Source organism: Lithobates pipiens, unplaced genomic scaffold (genome assembly GCF_037356315.1).
Source record: "Lithobates pipiens isolate NorthernLeopardFrog02 unplaced genomic scaffold, aLitPip1_a1.2 Scaffold_22, whole genome shotgun sequence".
In the NCBI taxonomy this organism is placed as follows: Eukaryota; Metazoa; Chordata; class Amphibia; order Anura; family Ranidae; genus Lithobates; species Lithobates pipiens.
The window spans coordinates 20,779,221-20,795,865 of record NW_027507784.1 but is presented as its reverse complement, the minus strand read 5'-3'; the positions used below and the strand labels follow the sequence as shown (position 1 = coordinate 20,795,865).

General features: G+C 39.1%; 1 protein-coding gene across 1 annotated transcript in view; it reads right to left on the bottom strand.

Moving 5' to 3' along the window:
• Window positions 1-16,645, bottom strand: part of LOC143923384 (uncharacterized) — a 931,140-nt gene that overhangs the window by 346,813 nt on the left and 567,682 nt on the right. The gene's annotated exons all lie outside the window — the stretch shown is intronic.

Below are 16,645 nucleotides of genomic sequence, written 5' to 3'. Positions count from 1 at the left end.
CTCCCCATTGGATGCTCATCATTGCACAATGCATGACTGCTTGAAGTCACCACCAGGGGTACGGGTGACAGTGCAGGAACAAAACTGGGAAAAGTTGTCACCCTGTAATGGATGTGATCATGAATGTTATAAGTAAAATGCCTATTTCTTGTACTCTTATAGGTATAAGTGCTTATCTTTCACTATCAGCCTTAATCATTTAAGATGTCTGACAGCTTCTCCCTTCATGTGGAATGAAACTGCAAGGGTTAAAAAGAGCAAAGTTAAAAAGAAGATTGCGCCTGTTTTCGGAACCATGAGACTACACCCAGGAGGAAGAAGGGGCTGAAAACAAGACCCTATTTAGCTAGGATAGCCTGCTTTTCCCCTTTTTAAGACATAACCCAGCTAAAGCTTATACTTCGTCACAATAAGGAATATGTATAATTTGTGGTTTGTACGCGCTGTCTTTTATTTGATTTTTAGTTTGATAATAAGATATCCGGCTCATTGTATATCAGCCGGAGTTCAGGAAATAAAATAGAGAAGTATCTGAATACTGAACCGTGTCTGTGTCAGTGTTTGACTTCAAGTGTGCACACTTTTACATTGAAGATTAATTTGGCCAGGGGGACAGAAACAAAGGTACCGAGCGGTTCTGGTTCGGTCCAAAACAACCCTATAACAGGAATAAGGTCCTTCATGGGAGGATCAGTGTGGATTATTTTATTAAAACTGTAATTTAAAAAAATGAAAACAACAATTAAAGTTTCATTAAAGTGGATGTAATCCCTCCATACACCCAGTGAAGTGAACAGCCTCAGATGATACACAGAGATGAACCAAATCTCCCTACATAAGTTTTACGTATATCTGCTGTATTCACATTTATATACTGTTTAGAAAGTTCAGATTGTGTTAGGAAATTTTCTCTTCCTGTTTAAAGGAGATGTAAACCCTCGTGTTTTTTCACTTTAATGCCTCCTATGCATTAAGGTGAAAAAACACCTTGCAGTGTCCGGCCCCCCCAGCCCCCCTGTTTTACTTACCCGAGCCCCGGATTTCAGTGGGCATGATCCCGCCCCGTGACGCTCTCTACACGGCTTCTCAGCTCTTCATTGGATAGTTTGATAACAGTTCAGCTATTGGTTTCCGCTGCTGTCAATCAAATCCAATGACCCGGGGGGCGGAGTAGAGTCATAGACTTGGTGGCTAAGGACGCAGAGTGTATGACACGGGAGCGTGCCCGCAAGGTAACCCCCCTTCGGGAGAGCGCTTCCCAGAGGGGGTTATCTATTGTGGGGAGGAGCCGTGAGAGCCTCTGTGGGACCCCAGAAGAGAACGATCAGGGACACTGTGCAAGACAAACTGCACAGTGGAGGTAAGTATGACATGTTTATTAATTAAAAAACAAAAAAAACTGAACCTTTACAACCATTTTAACACAGGGAGTGATGTCTGGGCATGTAGCCAAGATAGCTAAAATTGCTGATTGGAGGAAAGGTGCACACCCCCCTCTCCTCATAGGCAGAGACTATCAGAGGTGTTTTGTAACAGGACCGGCTCCCTGCTAATCTATTTGTAGTGCACTACTCCCATTGGAGCTGCTGGGTGTGTTCATACCTTTCTGTTAACTGCATCCGTTCTTCCACCGCCGCACAAATGTCACAAACAGCAGACAGTCTATTAAACTTTGCAAACTTTTATTTCTTGCTTGGTGAATGTTACATTGCATTAGAGGATATGAATTGCCTCTAAATTCTGGTTCCCATTTCTGTTCCCATGTCTTTCCTATAATGAACTGACCAATGCCCCTCTGAAAGACACTGTGGTATATGGATGCTGGACGCCCCAAGCCTCACCTGCCTATCTTGACTCCTGCAATCCTCCCGGAGTCAGTTCAGGAAAAGGTTCTGACGGTTAAGCACTGCTGGGTTGGACCCCCTTTGCTTTCTCCCATCGACAGTCCATGATTACCACCAAAATTTGATCCCAGTTTACTGTGTCCTCTTAGTAGCTACTTCCCGTTCCGCATGGTCGGATACATCACAAGCTGAAATGCCCGGTCCACTCCTGCAGATTACATGATGGCGGTTATTCTGACTATCCGGCGCTGGGTTCTCGGAATCCCCAGGCCTTCAAGCCTGCTCCGTGTGGATTACATTTCTGCTGCAGACTCTTCCCATTTCTTCCAGGAGCATGTGACCCCCAGCTTATATGTGAGTCCTGCCCCTTCCAATACAATTTAATGTTTGGTCCAGGGCTCTCCATACAAACTGCCTGCACCCAAGTCCCCAGCCCACCTTCCTTCCAGAACATTTCCAATGGAAGGTAAGGGAGATCTTTCAGGGTCAGACTGCAGGTGGCCACACCCCCCCTCTACTCTGTCACTCCCCTCTCCCAAAACAGACAACCAGGCCTTAAAGTGCAAGGCCCTGGTTAAATTTACCTAACACTTACCTTATCTAAACTATTTAGCACCCACCTAAAGGTGGTGAGCGCTAAATACACCCCCTCCTGAAATCACAACTGTCCCCAGTTGTGGAAAAGGAATCCACAAGCCAGAGAACAGTCCTAACCTACCTCCTAAAACCGAGGCATCTCATATACCCTTTGTAGTGTGGTGTGTGTAGTGTAAAAGAATTAAGGATGAGCCGAACACACCCCGGTTCGCACCAGAACCTGCGAACAGACCTAAACTTCGTGTGAATTTTAGAACCCTATTAAACTTTATGGGACTCAAACGTTCAAAATCAAAAGTGCTAATTTTAAAGGCTAATATGCAAGTTTTTGTCCTAAAAAGTGTTTGGGGACCTGGGTCCTGCCCCAGGGGACATGTATCAATGCAAAAAAAAGTTTTAAAAACTGCCTTTTTTTCGGGAGCAGTGATTTTAATAATGCTTAAAGTGAAACAATAAAAGTGTAATATTTCTTTAAATGTGGTACCTGGGGGGTGTCTATAGTATGCTTGTGAAGGGGCGCATGTTTCCCGTGCTTAGAACTGTCCCTACACAAAGTGTCATTTCTGCAGGAAAAAAAAGTCATTTAAAATCACTTGTGGCTATGATGAATATTATACTTTTATTGTTTCACTTTAAGCATTATTAAAATCACTGCTCCTGAAAAAACGTCAGTTTTTAAAACTTTTTTTGCATTGATACATGTCCCCTGGGGCAGGACCCGGGTCCCCAAACACTTTTTATGACAATAACTTGCATATAAGCCTTTAAAATTAGCACTTTAGATTTCTCCCATAGACTTGTACAGGGTGTTCCGCGGCTTTTCGAATTTGCCGCGAACACCCCAAACTGTTCCCTGTTCGGTGAACAGACAATGTTCGAGTCGAACTCGAAGCTCATCCCTAATAACAAGAGTGAAATATTTACACAAGATCACAATTTCAGTACTGTACAATATATACAAATGACCTAACTATAGGTCCCTATAGCTACAGCCAATACAAGGAGAACTAAAAAACTGCCCCCGGAGGAGGAATGCTTTAATTACCCCAGGTCTTCATCTGTGATCTTCAGTGTAGATTAGACAGCCGTCCCATCCGAATGTACCTGAAACAAAACACAAGACATACATCCTATCCTACATGCTATCTAGGAAATCAACATTTTATCGGCATGTGTGATCCTGTCAGGACTGCCATCCCCTTAAAAGAAGTCAGGAAGACTCCTGCAGGACACAGCCATAGCAGACACGCAGGTCCCTTTACACATGAGTCCACAAGCCAAACTACTTTCTGATTGGCTCCAACGGGAGTCCAAAACTTTTTTACAACAGAACAAATAAAGGGAATTGACAGGGACAGCATGCAGAAGCATCCGTAACTAGCCAGTTAGGCACGTAAGCTGTTGCCCTGTGTTGAAAGTCAATGGAACAACCCACCCTAACCCGTCTGCGCACTTGCAGTCCAAGGTTTTCCTGTATCACTGTGATCTCTGCAGCAGTGCAAGTGCATTTAAAGTGTGTTATAAATGGAATATGTGAAATAAGAAATATTACGATATTTCAAAGTCTTAAGTATATGTTGAAATCAATCAATTCTTGTGAGACGAATTTCCTTAATTAGATCTGAGTCAGCGTAATTCAAAAATGTGTATTTATTTGTACACATTTAAATACAAAAGGATGCTTACAAAAATAGTACAATGTTAATCATTTGTATCTTAAAAAAGGTTCTTATAGAAGATATAAGGTTATTTCAAACCTAAAATGGCAGAATAGCCCTTTGTATGCTGGCAGCCTGTGTGCAAGACATGTGTCCTTCTGTGTGTAAAATTCAAGAGCAAGTCCTCCTCCCAACTTTACCATTATATTAACAGCTCTAATTTCGTGCCACAAAAGACAACTCCTCCTCTACAGAGGTGGGAGGGCTAAGGATAACACAGCTCCACATTCTAATGACAGGATGTAAGGGGGGAAGGGAATTTCAGATTCTATGCAAACCTCCATTTACACTTAAGAAAAGCTTATATAAAATATACACTATTCCTCAAAATCCTGACAGGTTTTAAATATTTACTTCTTCAATTATCGCAAGTCATAACATAGAAATTAATTGACTCAAAGATTCCTTTCACACATTATGAAAAATATTATATTCTGAATAAAGTATAATAAGCCAATTAAAATTTAGATATTAAGAATATAACATTCCCCTCTGAAATATGAATACCAATCATATTTTTCAGATTAAAAATTCATCCATCATCATTCATGTCACATTCAAACAAACTTTGATTCAATAACTCCAAATGTTTTGTCATGCAAAACTGAATTCATACCTTCAAAATCCATTTTCCTCTTCAATTTACTTTGTAACAAATCATCTCCTTTCTTAATATCACTTCTAATTCGATTATATAATTTTTTCATTCTAAACATTAAACATAACTGAAATATAAGGAATAACATGATAATAATAAAAATAATTACAATAGGATGTGATAAAATATTTCCTGTCGCTGAAGTTATCGAAGTTTTTCCCCACATGGATACACTATTACTAAATCTTTTCCACCAATTACTTCCTGAAAATTCTGACCATTGATGTGATATTTCTTGCAAATTACCTTGTTCATGTTTAAACAATACTTCTGCATTCTGCAATTCCTTAGCCAAAGCTATTAATAAACCTTGATCCTTTTGAATTATATTTGCCCATTTTTCCCATGGAAATTCATCTATTTGGGAAATATTATACTGTGTAGGTAGAGCACTAATATTTTCCATAAACATATTTGTTAAATTTGTTCTCAACCCATTAATACTTATTGCAACAATATCTCCTTCTATACAATACAACCCTTGATTTAGGTTTTCTGTATTTGTACAAGAAGAGAAAAAAGTTTTAACCCTTTCTGTATCTGACATAATTTGAAAACAAACCTTCTTTTTATCTACACGAGTAATTAATTCAGAATTTATTTTATTTTCAATTCTTGCTGAACATAATGTATGATTATGATAACAAGAATGAAATATGCTTTTATCTTGATTAGGTAAACATATAATTTTAGACTGAAATTGTAAACATGATGACAAATCTAATTGTTCCAATTCAGAATTTTCATTGTTAAATACAAAATCTGTATACTGTAATTTATAATATAATAATTGTGTATTACTGACAGGTAATCCCAAAACAGTGATTGGAACCAAAATTTGTTCTTTTCCGGCTATTGGAATCATAGAAGAACTATAACATATGTCCTGCTTGCATCCTATCCATTTATTTACCCATAAATCTGTATGATTTATCGCATATAAATATTCTTTGGGCAAATACTGTAAAATGCCAAGAGGAGTTATTCCACTCTGAAATGCTTGCGCAATTATTTTAAAATTAGTGGAATATTCCGTTTGAATCTCTAAACATGCTCTGGCTATATGAGAATGTTGTTCACTTCTCATCAAATCAAGAGTAATATTTTGAAGATGTAAAATAGATGGACCCATTATATTAGCAGTTTTAATTACCATATTTTCTAAAATCTGATTTAAAAGTCTTTGTATTTTAATACCATTACTTCCCACTAAACCAGCGGTTTCTAGATCAGACTTTAAAGTATTAATATCCATACTATTTGTTATACTCCCGATTGTGCCAATCCCTCCTAAAATACCTTCAATAATACCACGCTTATTTCTGTTATAATTTCTATTATTAATTCCAGACCATCTCTCAATACCCAATTCCATATTAACCAGATGTCCTTGACATTGTGGAAACCTTGTAGAAATTTTCCATTCTGAAACATTAAAGTTCCACAAAATAATGACAAATTTTCCCTCTCTCAAAAGAGTTCTGGATTGGAAATGGTTAATCTGAAAAGGGCTTGCAGAGAAACTTTTCTTATTGACACATGGAGTTTTCCTTGGAGACATAACAACAACACTTGCCTTTGCACATTTCACCGGATAATTTTCTATTGATATGCAACATTCATATATACCAGTATCATTCAAAGATACTCTCATTTGTTGATAAATAAATGTATTATTAATCCAATTCACACTACCAAAAATTCCTTTATGAATTATGATAGTAGAACTATAAAGAAAACTACCCAAAAACTCATCATTCCTTTTCCAAGTCAACAATGAATTTTGAGGTAAAGATATTTTTGTATCACATATCAAATGCAAATTATCTTTATCTTCCATAATTTTCAAAGATTGTGGGAAAATATTAATTTCTGGAACAATCTTATCAACTATAAAGATATCAATTTTGACCCTTATTTCAGTAAATTTTCTTGTAACTTTAAAAACCCATGTTCTTACAATGTCTCCTTTTTCATCTCCAATGATGTTTAAATATTTTGGATTTAATATCTTTACAAAACTTTGAAAAAGATAATAAAATTGATCAAAGGAATAAAGTATTTTCCCAGATCTTGTCATAATATTAGTAACATCTCCAGACCAAATTGTTGACTCATTACCCTTTAAAAATATAGACCAGAAACTCCTCAACAATATGTTACACTCAAAAGTTCCGGTTTTGTTATTTAGTCTATAAGATCCCTGCATTTTAACAAACTTTGTTTTGGATTCTATTTTAGCTTTGATGTCAATATCATTGCTGTGAATGAAATACAATTGTAAACAACAAAGATATCCATCACCAATACATAAAAATCCATACAAATCTTCTGTTGTATTAATATCAACATCTCTAAAATTATGATTTTTATCATATGCACTAATATCAATAACTCTATCATTTTTGTCCTTTGTAATGATATCAATGTTCTTATTTTTCAGTTCATCTGCATTGATATCCATGTCTACATCTCTCTTATTTCTGAACAACATATGATCTTTGTTGTGTAATTCTTCATTCCTGTTAGTCTTTGCATAACTTGAGCAGTTCTTGATATATCTTATCACAAATAAAATTGTCACTAGGGAAAAGATGCATCCTGTAGTGATGATACACTTTCTCTCTTTAAAACTTTTCTTTTGTTGTGCTGACATCTTCTTCTTTTGGAATACGCACTTTCTTCAGGTTCGATTTTTATTTTTAATTCCTGAAAAAATAAAGGCAGCATCATTATCTTGGAATATAAAATTTGTTATACCCACATTTTTCTTTCTACATACTTGTTTCACTGAACTAAGAAAGTATTTGTACCCCTTGAACATCCCAAAATGTCCATAGACTTTCCCAATTACTTTTCCATGTTTCAACTCCTGAAACTCTGTGACGTGTCACCATCTCTGGGTGTGTCCTCACATGTAACAATTCTTTAATCATCTTTTATCTTTTCTGTGTTAGACTTGTGTCAACAATATCTAATTTTATCTTAAATAAACCTTTCTGTTCCTGGTCTACTTAATAGACCACTTATCTTATACAAAAGATAATTTTGGTTTAACAACAAAATAACAAAATGTTACAAAAAACAATATCAATAGTAAAATATCAAAAAATAGATTATTCTGAAGATTAAATCCGATATGTGCATGGATTTAATAACAATCCTTCATGATATATATGTGTCTTGTGTGTGCTGGAGAAAAAATCTCCCTGGAATGTGTGTCCTCCAGTAATTGACTGTGTCTCCTCTCCTGTTACAAAATTCTACTCCTAAACACCAACTCCCACCTTTTTCCTTTTTAAGACTAGCTTAAAAGTTCTGCTGGGCTATATTGTTCCACAGAATGAGTATTTTCCCTCCCACCTTTCTAAAACAATGGGTGTCTCATTCTAAATTCCTAAGAGTTGCTATGAATAACCCTTTGTAAAAAAACATTTTAAATATACACAAACCTTTTTACCTTATCAATATATATATACAAATTATTTCTTATTCTCTTAATCAAGAAACATTGTAATATAAAAACTTATATTTTTAACTAACAAAAACACTTTTTATCATGAATTAACTTTCTTTTTCAAACTTAGAAATATGAGGAGGAACCATTTTGTATACATTTTCTTCAACCAATTATGACACGAGGCAATACAAACGCCATTTTACTTTTTCTTTTAAACTCAAAAGGAGAATACTTTGTAGCATCAGAAATTGTGCTTCTTACATCCATTAAAAATAACTGGAACAACATCAACCCAAATATTTCCTTTGTCCAACAACCTTTATCAATCCTAGATTTAATTATCCGATACATCCTCACAATAATACCTACAAACTGTGAATGTTATCGTACATGAAATCTCTGTTCTATTCCCTGATATTACACATCCTCTGTCACCTCTGTCACAACTGAAGTTTGCTGATATATTCCAAACTAGAAAAACGTGATTATTCAACCTCTAAACAATAATTAAAGCATCATCATTAGTGAATCCCACCTGTAGGTGTTGTGATTTATATAAAAACACGAAAATCCTTTTTTGTCATGACACAAACTTATGGTCTAATGACCCAAATAATAACTCTGTGGCACCCTATGAGGATAAAAAAGATTGTGACCTTTTTTTCCTCTGAAATTAAAGGAATCTGTGTGTCCATTTTTTCACAACATTAATAGATACCATTCCAGGTTGAATTACTAACTCTCCATGCAAAAGCTGCTTCCTTTGCCAATGAATTCTGCTGTTCTGTTACCTACAGATAACTCACTTTCATCTTTTTATGTGCTGGAATTTTTACAATAGCATATGCAAGAGGATTACTCTCTGCAAGGTCAAAAACTACTTCTAATGTCTCTTTCTGCACAAGAGTCTTATTGGATGAATCCACAAAACCTCTACATAGATAACGTACAACATATGAACTATCACTATAAATCACTAATGAACCTTTCTTCTCTTCCTTGTCAATACTATCTCAATATCTTTAAACAAACCTGTATCTATTTTGGTCTGACTCCAAAGACTTTTATGTTCTAACCGATTGTTCCAATTCGAGATTGGTTCCTGTGTGTGGCCAATTAAAATCTGAAGACATGTCAGCGACTGCTGTACAAATACTTCCAACGTTACTGTACTTTGAGGAATCTATTAACATAGATTTGGGACTAGATGAATCTTTCCATATAGTAGAATTACTTAAATCAATAATCCAATCTAATTTACTAATCACATCCATGCCTAAAATATTCTCTGTATTTTGGCAACACCATATGTCTATATTTGTTTTTAAAATTCCGGGAATTTCGAGAGTCACATCAGAAACTTTAACTGCAACTGTATTTTCTTTTCATTGAAATCAATTAAATTACATTTTGGAAAATCAATATTCACAGATAATTTGTTTTTAGTTAAACTGAGTTCAGATCCTAAATCTATTAACCATTTAGTATTCTTACCATTTCATAAACCATGTAACCATGGCCTTCCACTTTCATCTATTAAAAGTGAAGTCACATATTTTAATGTTGGAGGTGACTCAGAACCTTTTTTTCCTAAATCCTGATAACATTTCCTGTCTATTCTGAAGCTTTAGCTCCGCCTATGGCATGTATCTCATCATCTCTGTCTCTCTGAGTACCATGCTGACTGAATACAAAACTTTTCAATGTTCAGCTTGAACAAAACAAAAATAAAACTTAATACTCATGACAATGAAACATTGATAAAAAATAATAATCCAATAGATTATCCTTGAAAATATTAAAATTATATCAAAGTCCTTAATAATATTCCAAACGTCAAAACCAAATCTTTTTAAACTCAAATCAATCCTTATTCATAGCCATTAAACGTCAACCAGAAAATTCTTACCATATCTGCAGTTAATTTAAGGACTGCTGACTGTTTTCAGAGTATTATATGCTACATAATTAAACCTTTCCTGTCTCAATGGACTATTTTCAGTTTGCAATCTTTGTCTTTGGTTCTTAGAAGAAAAATGAATTTGCTTATTATGACCTCTATACCTCAGATTACTGTGCCAACGTACAGAATAAACCTCTTGACGCCTGGGCAAAATTTTCGGATAATACAACCTCTTTTGTGTATTATTATTATTCAACTTTTTATAGACTTTCCTCTGAGCATATGGCGATGAAAATCTACATTTCTGCTTACTATCAGTATTATTTAAGTCAACTGACTTCCCACTCTCATTGTCTGAGGAAATATTAACATTTGACTCATTACAGGATATGACGTTGACGGCTGCCTTCATCATATGTTCATCATCCTCAATCCTTGAGCACTGAACATGTGCAAAAACCTCAGCTTGCAGTAATTGGGTCTTAAGTATATTTAGAATATTTTCATGTTCAAATTTTTCCTGGGTCAAGAAAACAATTTGATTTTCATTTTCTTTCAGAGATTGCAATAATGCATCAATTCTATGTTCCAATTCAATTTTTTCAGTCAATAATTGTTCAGTATATTTCTTCTCCTGCTCTGCTGCAATTTCTATTGCATTCTCTAAATTTTCAATATATGTACAAAAAGTCTCACAACTTGAACAACTAGATTCAAAAAGTACATTTTCAGTTACACTTTGACTTTGTTTTCCTGGCATATCAAACACCATATCATTATAACTTTTAACAAGTTTCATTATATTACGTACTTTTTTCTTTGTTTTAACTAATGAGAATCTATCCTTCTCAATGTCAGCATTTGCCTGAAAGCATTGATCATACATTAATTTCCATAAAACAGCATCAGAGACCTGTTTCGATAAACCTTTAAATTCTAATGTACTTCCTTCAGCTAAAACAGCTACAAATTCCATAATTACGTTTCTACTCACCAAATAAAAACTCGTCAGTTTTTTTCCGCTGGAAATTCTCCGGTCTTTCACAATCAATCGATCGATTTTTCTTCTAGGTTCTTTTTCAATCTTTGCGAAGTTTAATCTCTGTTCATCACTTCCCCTCTGATCACAAGGATTGAAGTTGAAAAAAAAACTTCCGACTTATGATTGAACTGGTTGTAGCTCGCCAATTGTTATAAATGGAATATGTGAAATAAGAAATATTACGATATTTCAAAGTCTTAAGTATATGTTGAAATCAATCAATTCTTGTGAGACGAATTTCCTTAATTAGATCTGAGTCAGCGTAATTCAAAAATGTGTATTTATTTGTACACATTTAAATACAAAAGGATGCTTACAAAAATAGTACAATGTTAATCATTTGTATCTTAAAAAAGGTTCTTATAGAAGATATAAGGTTATTTCAAACCTAAAATGGCAGAATAGCCCTTTGTATGCTGGCAGCCTGTGTGCAAGACATGTGTCCTTCTGTGTGTAAAATTCAAGAGCAAGTCCTCCTCCCAACTTTACCATTATATTAACAGCTCTAATTTCGCGCCACAAAAGACAACTCCTCCTCTACAGAGGTGGGAGGGCTAAGGATAACACAGCTCCACATTCTAATGACAGGATGTAAGGGGGGAAGGGAATTTCAGATTCTATGCAAACCTCCATTTACACTTAAGAAAAGCTTATATAAAATATACACTATTCCTCAAAATCCTGACAGGTTTTAAATATTTACTTCTTCAATTATCGCAAGTCATAACATAGAAATTAATTGACTCAAAGATTCCTTTCACACATTATGAAAAATATTATATTCTGAATAAAGTATAATAAGCCAATTAAAATTTAGATATTAAGAATATAACAAAGTGCATGGCCCTGGTTAAATTTGCCTAACACTTGCTTATCTAAACTATTTAGCACCCACCTAAAGGTGGTGAGCGCTACAAATTTATAGCAACCTCCCCCGACACAGATTTCAGGCTGCTTTTATCTGACGTTTCGGAAAATTTGTCCGGCATTATCAGGAACGGGTCAGGAGAAAGCTCCGGGACTTGGCTCATTGAAGAGAGATAAGAAAAGACTGCAGATATCTGTGCCCAGCTCAAACTCCATGATGGGGTTTACATCCACTTTAAGCTGAACCCAGACATAAATGACACACATGTATGCAGCTCAGATTTCATTAAAAAAATATTAAATATATATTTGTGCAACCGCTGTACTTGTCTACATTTGCTTGGTATTAGCCTCTTGGAATCCCATGTACAGCATAGCGCAGACCAGGAGAGGAGAAGGACTATGCTGATAGGATATGTGGAGAGGCGACCCCCATCTCATGCTGTGGATTAGCTATATACACACCTGATTTTGGTAGGCTTGCTGATTGCACAGCTGTGGGCTCGGTTTATAGGCTCAGGGCTCACACTTGGAGACAGCTCCATCTTAGGCCTGATTCACACCTTTGGCAGTTTTGATGCTTTTTGCATTTTGCAGATTTGCACTACAGTCCATTCATGGTTTCCTATGGAACACGTTCTGTAGTGCAAATCTGCAAAATGCAAAAAGCACAAAAAATACATAGATGTGAATCCAGCCTTAGGCCCCTTTCACACTGGGGAGGGAGCGGCGTCGGCGGTAAAACCAAATTCGCAGGACTTCCGGTTCCGGCGCCACATGAGGAGGAGGTGATCACCCTCAGCTCCCGTGTCCCTCCTCGCAAATACTGCCCTAAATACCGCTACGGGCCTCGGGGAGAACCTATACCTTACCGGCAGTCGGGTGACCCCTCATGGATCGTTTCGTAGAGCGATCCTACGCTAAAGCAGCCTCGGCGGGGCTCCCTCCTGCAGGAGAGGCACACGCGGCCAACATGGCGTCCGCGCCGCACCTTCCTGACCAGGCCCCGCCGCCTTCGGACTCTCCGAATCCAGCGGCGCCGCCGCAGACAGACCCGGCGTCGCCTGAGGGCATAGCACATGCGGTTGTCCTCTTGCTGGGTCCCACACTCGCAGCCACCGTAGACGCGGCAGTCAACAGAGGGCTGGAGCAACTTCACCTGGAAGTACGGGCCCAGGCCCAGAGACTGCAACAGACAGAGGATCGTATCTCGGCCCTGGAAGACGAATCTGCAGGTGCGTCTGCTGCGCTAAATAGGGTCCTTCACACCCATAAAGAGATCTGGGAGAAACTGGACGATTTGGAGAATAGATCCAGGAGGAACAACCTCCGCATTATAGGTCTTCCGGAATCGGTTTCCTCGGCCCAACTCTCAGCTCTATGCGCCATAATGATTCCCGAACAACTGGGCCTCCGTACGCCGTGCACGATCGAATGATCGCATCGTATCGGTCAGCCGTCTGAAACACGCTCCAAGCCCCGGCACGTCATCGTTAAGTATCTAAACTACGCCGACAAGACGGCAATTATGCAAAAGTTTCGTAACTCACATTCGTTAGTGATCGACGGGGTCAAACTGCTCCTTTTTGCTGACTATTCCGTGGACGATATGCACAGACGCAAGGCCTTCTCCCCGGTGTGCACCGCCCTTTACAACCTTCGTGTCAAGTTCTCCTTGTCGTATCCGGCCACGCTACGCCTCCAAACTAACGAAGGGGATCAGCTCACCTTCACCACGCCGGGAGAAGCCGAACGATACGTTGAATCTCTGGGCTCTGCTATGGAACATTCAAACGAGCCTGACGCATCTTCTCCATACTCCGGGAGCAAATCGGCTGTGCCTTCTAAGTCTCACCACAGTCCCACTAACCCTCCGCACAAGCGCATCAGAGTCACACCCAAGGACGATCGTTCGGGTCACCGCTGACAAGTTCTCCGTTCCACTGACTCTGGGATGGCCATGTGGTGAGGTTTTACGTTCACTTGAGATCTCCCCCTCTTTCTATTCGATCCTTCTGGATGTCACCAACCTAGACTATGGACCCAAAGGGTTGCCGTCGGGATGCCCGGTATCCCAAAGGCAGCATTATGACGCCAGCCCTCCTTTGATTTTTGATTTTTGATTTTTTCTTTTGCTTCTAATTTTACTTTTGTTGTTTCCGCCTTTGCTTCTATAAGTAGAGGCTATGTCCACTACAGGTTGCCTTGTTGTTGCCACTTTTTACTGACACTGTTATTTGCTGAAAAGTTTTGCATATTGTATACGTGGGGATCGCAGCTTTCACCTCTGCTTCCTCACCCTCTACATATCCCCCACGAACATGGATCTTAGTTACTAGCATATATGACCTCCCTAGAGTGGGGGTCTCATGCTTCTCCCCCCAGTCTAACCCAGCCATGTACTCCTGTAGGGGTACTAGGATCTCCCGCTGCCCAGTGTATTTTTTTTTTTGTTTTAGCTTTTTATCATCTCTGTTTCCATTCATTCATGTCTCCCCTTATGGCCCCTTCACTGTCACCAGGGGAGGGGCGGGACGGGGCTGGTAGCCGAGTCTGAAAGTTGTGACTCATGTGGAAAAAAGGAAAGTTCATATATGTTAGGATGTTTCCACACACATTGTGTTTTTTATCTATGCTTAGTTATCTAGTTTTTACCATTGTACACCAGATACTGATACCTAATGTAGTTACAACACCCTTGGGGACTGAGGACTATGTATGGAGACATACGATCGCGGGGACGCTTGAGCACAGCAAGACTGTCCCAGCACTGACCACTAGCATTTCTGCCCAGCTAACTTTATTGTTACATCGACCGCTGGTGGATGTGATGTGAAAGTTATCTCGTGGAATGTCAAGGGGCTTCGATCTCCGTGTAAACGCATGGCTGTACTGAGGCACCTGAAACGCCTCCGAGCAGACATAGCCTTACTGCAGGAGACTCACCTCACGACGGAGGACTTGCAACGGCTACGTAAATTATGGGTTGGTGAGGTCTATGGCTCACCGGCTGCTGGACGCAAGGCTGGTGTTGCCATAGTAATACATAAACACCTTTCGCATGAAATAGTATCTGTTAGAGCTGACACTGAGGGACGTAAGGTGACAGTGCAGTTGCTACTTGACTCAACACCCATGGCCATCACCAATGTTTACGCCCCTAACTCACCGGGCACGCCCTTCTACCAGGAAGTAGTTCAATGGATTTTAGCCATCCCAGTAGCACATCATTTGGTTGGAGGAGACTTCAACTCAGTGATGTCCACCATAACTGACCGTTCCAAGACTGGTACCAGTAGGGGGACTCCGCTGACTTCCAATGCGCCCAAACCTACTCCATTAGCCCAAGCCCTGACATCCATATGCTACGCTGATATATGGCGACTACAACACCCGACTAGCCAAGAATATACCTTTTTCTCTCCACCGCACCAATCGTTTTCGCGCATAGATTATTTTTTTGCCTCACCCGCCTTGACGCCATCCATAAGGGATTCAGACATACTGGATGCCAGGATATCGGACCACAGTCCGGTGGTAGTGCAGTTATTGCTCACGGGAACCCTACGAGGGCCGAAGATGTGGAGGTTTCCCTCCTATCTGGCCGACAGCCCGGACTTTCAAGACATGCTTCGGACTGCGTGGACTGATTACTCGACCACCAATAGCGCACACGTCTCGGATCCTAATTTGTTTTGGGAAACGGGTAAAGCTTTCATGAGAGGCAGGATAATATCGTACACCACGCAACTGAAAAAACACAATAGAAGTCAGTATGAAGCCACTAGTAAAGTGCTTAATGCAGCTCACGAGCGCCTGGTTCTGCACCGCACGCCGGAGCATATTCAGAGCTGGACTCAAGCCAAAAGGGCATTTGACCTTTGGGCTGAGCAACAGGAGTTGTCTCAACTGGCTTACTCCAAACTGTACTTTCACAGATACGGGAACAAATCAGGCAAACTCCTTGCGAAATTATGTGTGGGACCCAGAAGACCCACTCGCATTCATTCCATGCGAGATGTAGACGGCACAGTGACCTTAGGCGCAGATAGGATCAATGCCATTATCACCGACTATTACTCTAATCTATACAAAGCTGACTCGACTAACGTGGACTTGGGACGCCTTTTTGTCCACCGTTAATTTACCGACGCTGCAAGACGAACACCTCACTGTCCTTAATGCCCCCATTACTCTTGAAGAGATCAAACATACTATCTCGTCCATGTCCACGGCCAAAGCGCCTGGTCCGGATGGCTACTCGGCGGAATTCTACAAATCCACAGTGGAATACCTACCGGATACCCTCCAGCATGTTTATGCGGGCATGTGGCAGGGTGGGCCTTATTTGCCCACGGGTTCACATGCTTACATAAAACTCATTTCAAAAAAAGGTAAAGATCCCACTATGCCTGGATCGTATCGCCCGATTTCACTCATTAATGTGGACGCAAAAATTTTATCCAAAATAATTGCCACTAGACTAGCCAAATTTCTCCCCTCACTGCTCCACCCGGCCCAATCAGGTTTTGTGTCTGGACGTTCCGCTACTCTTA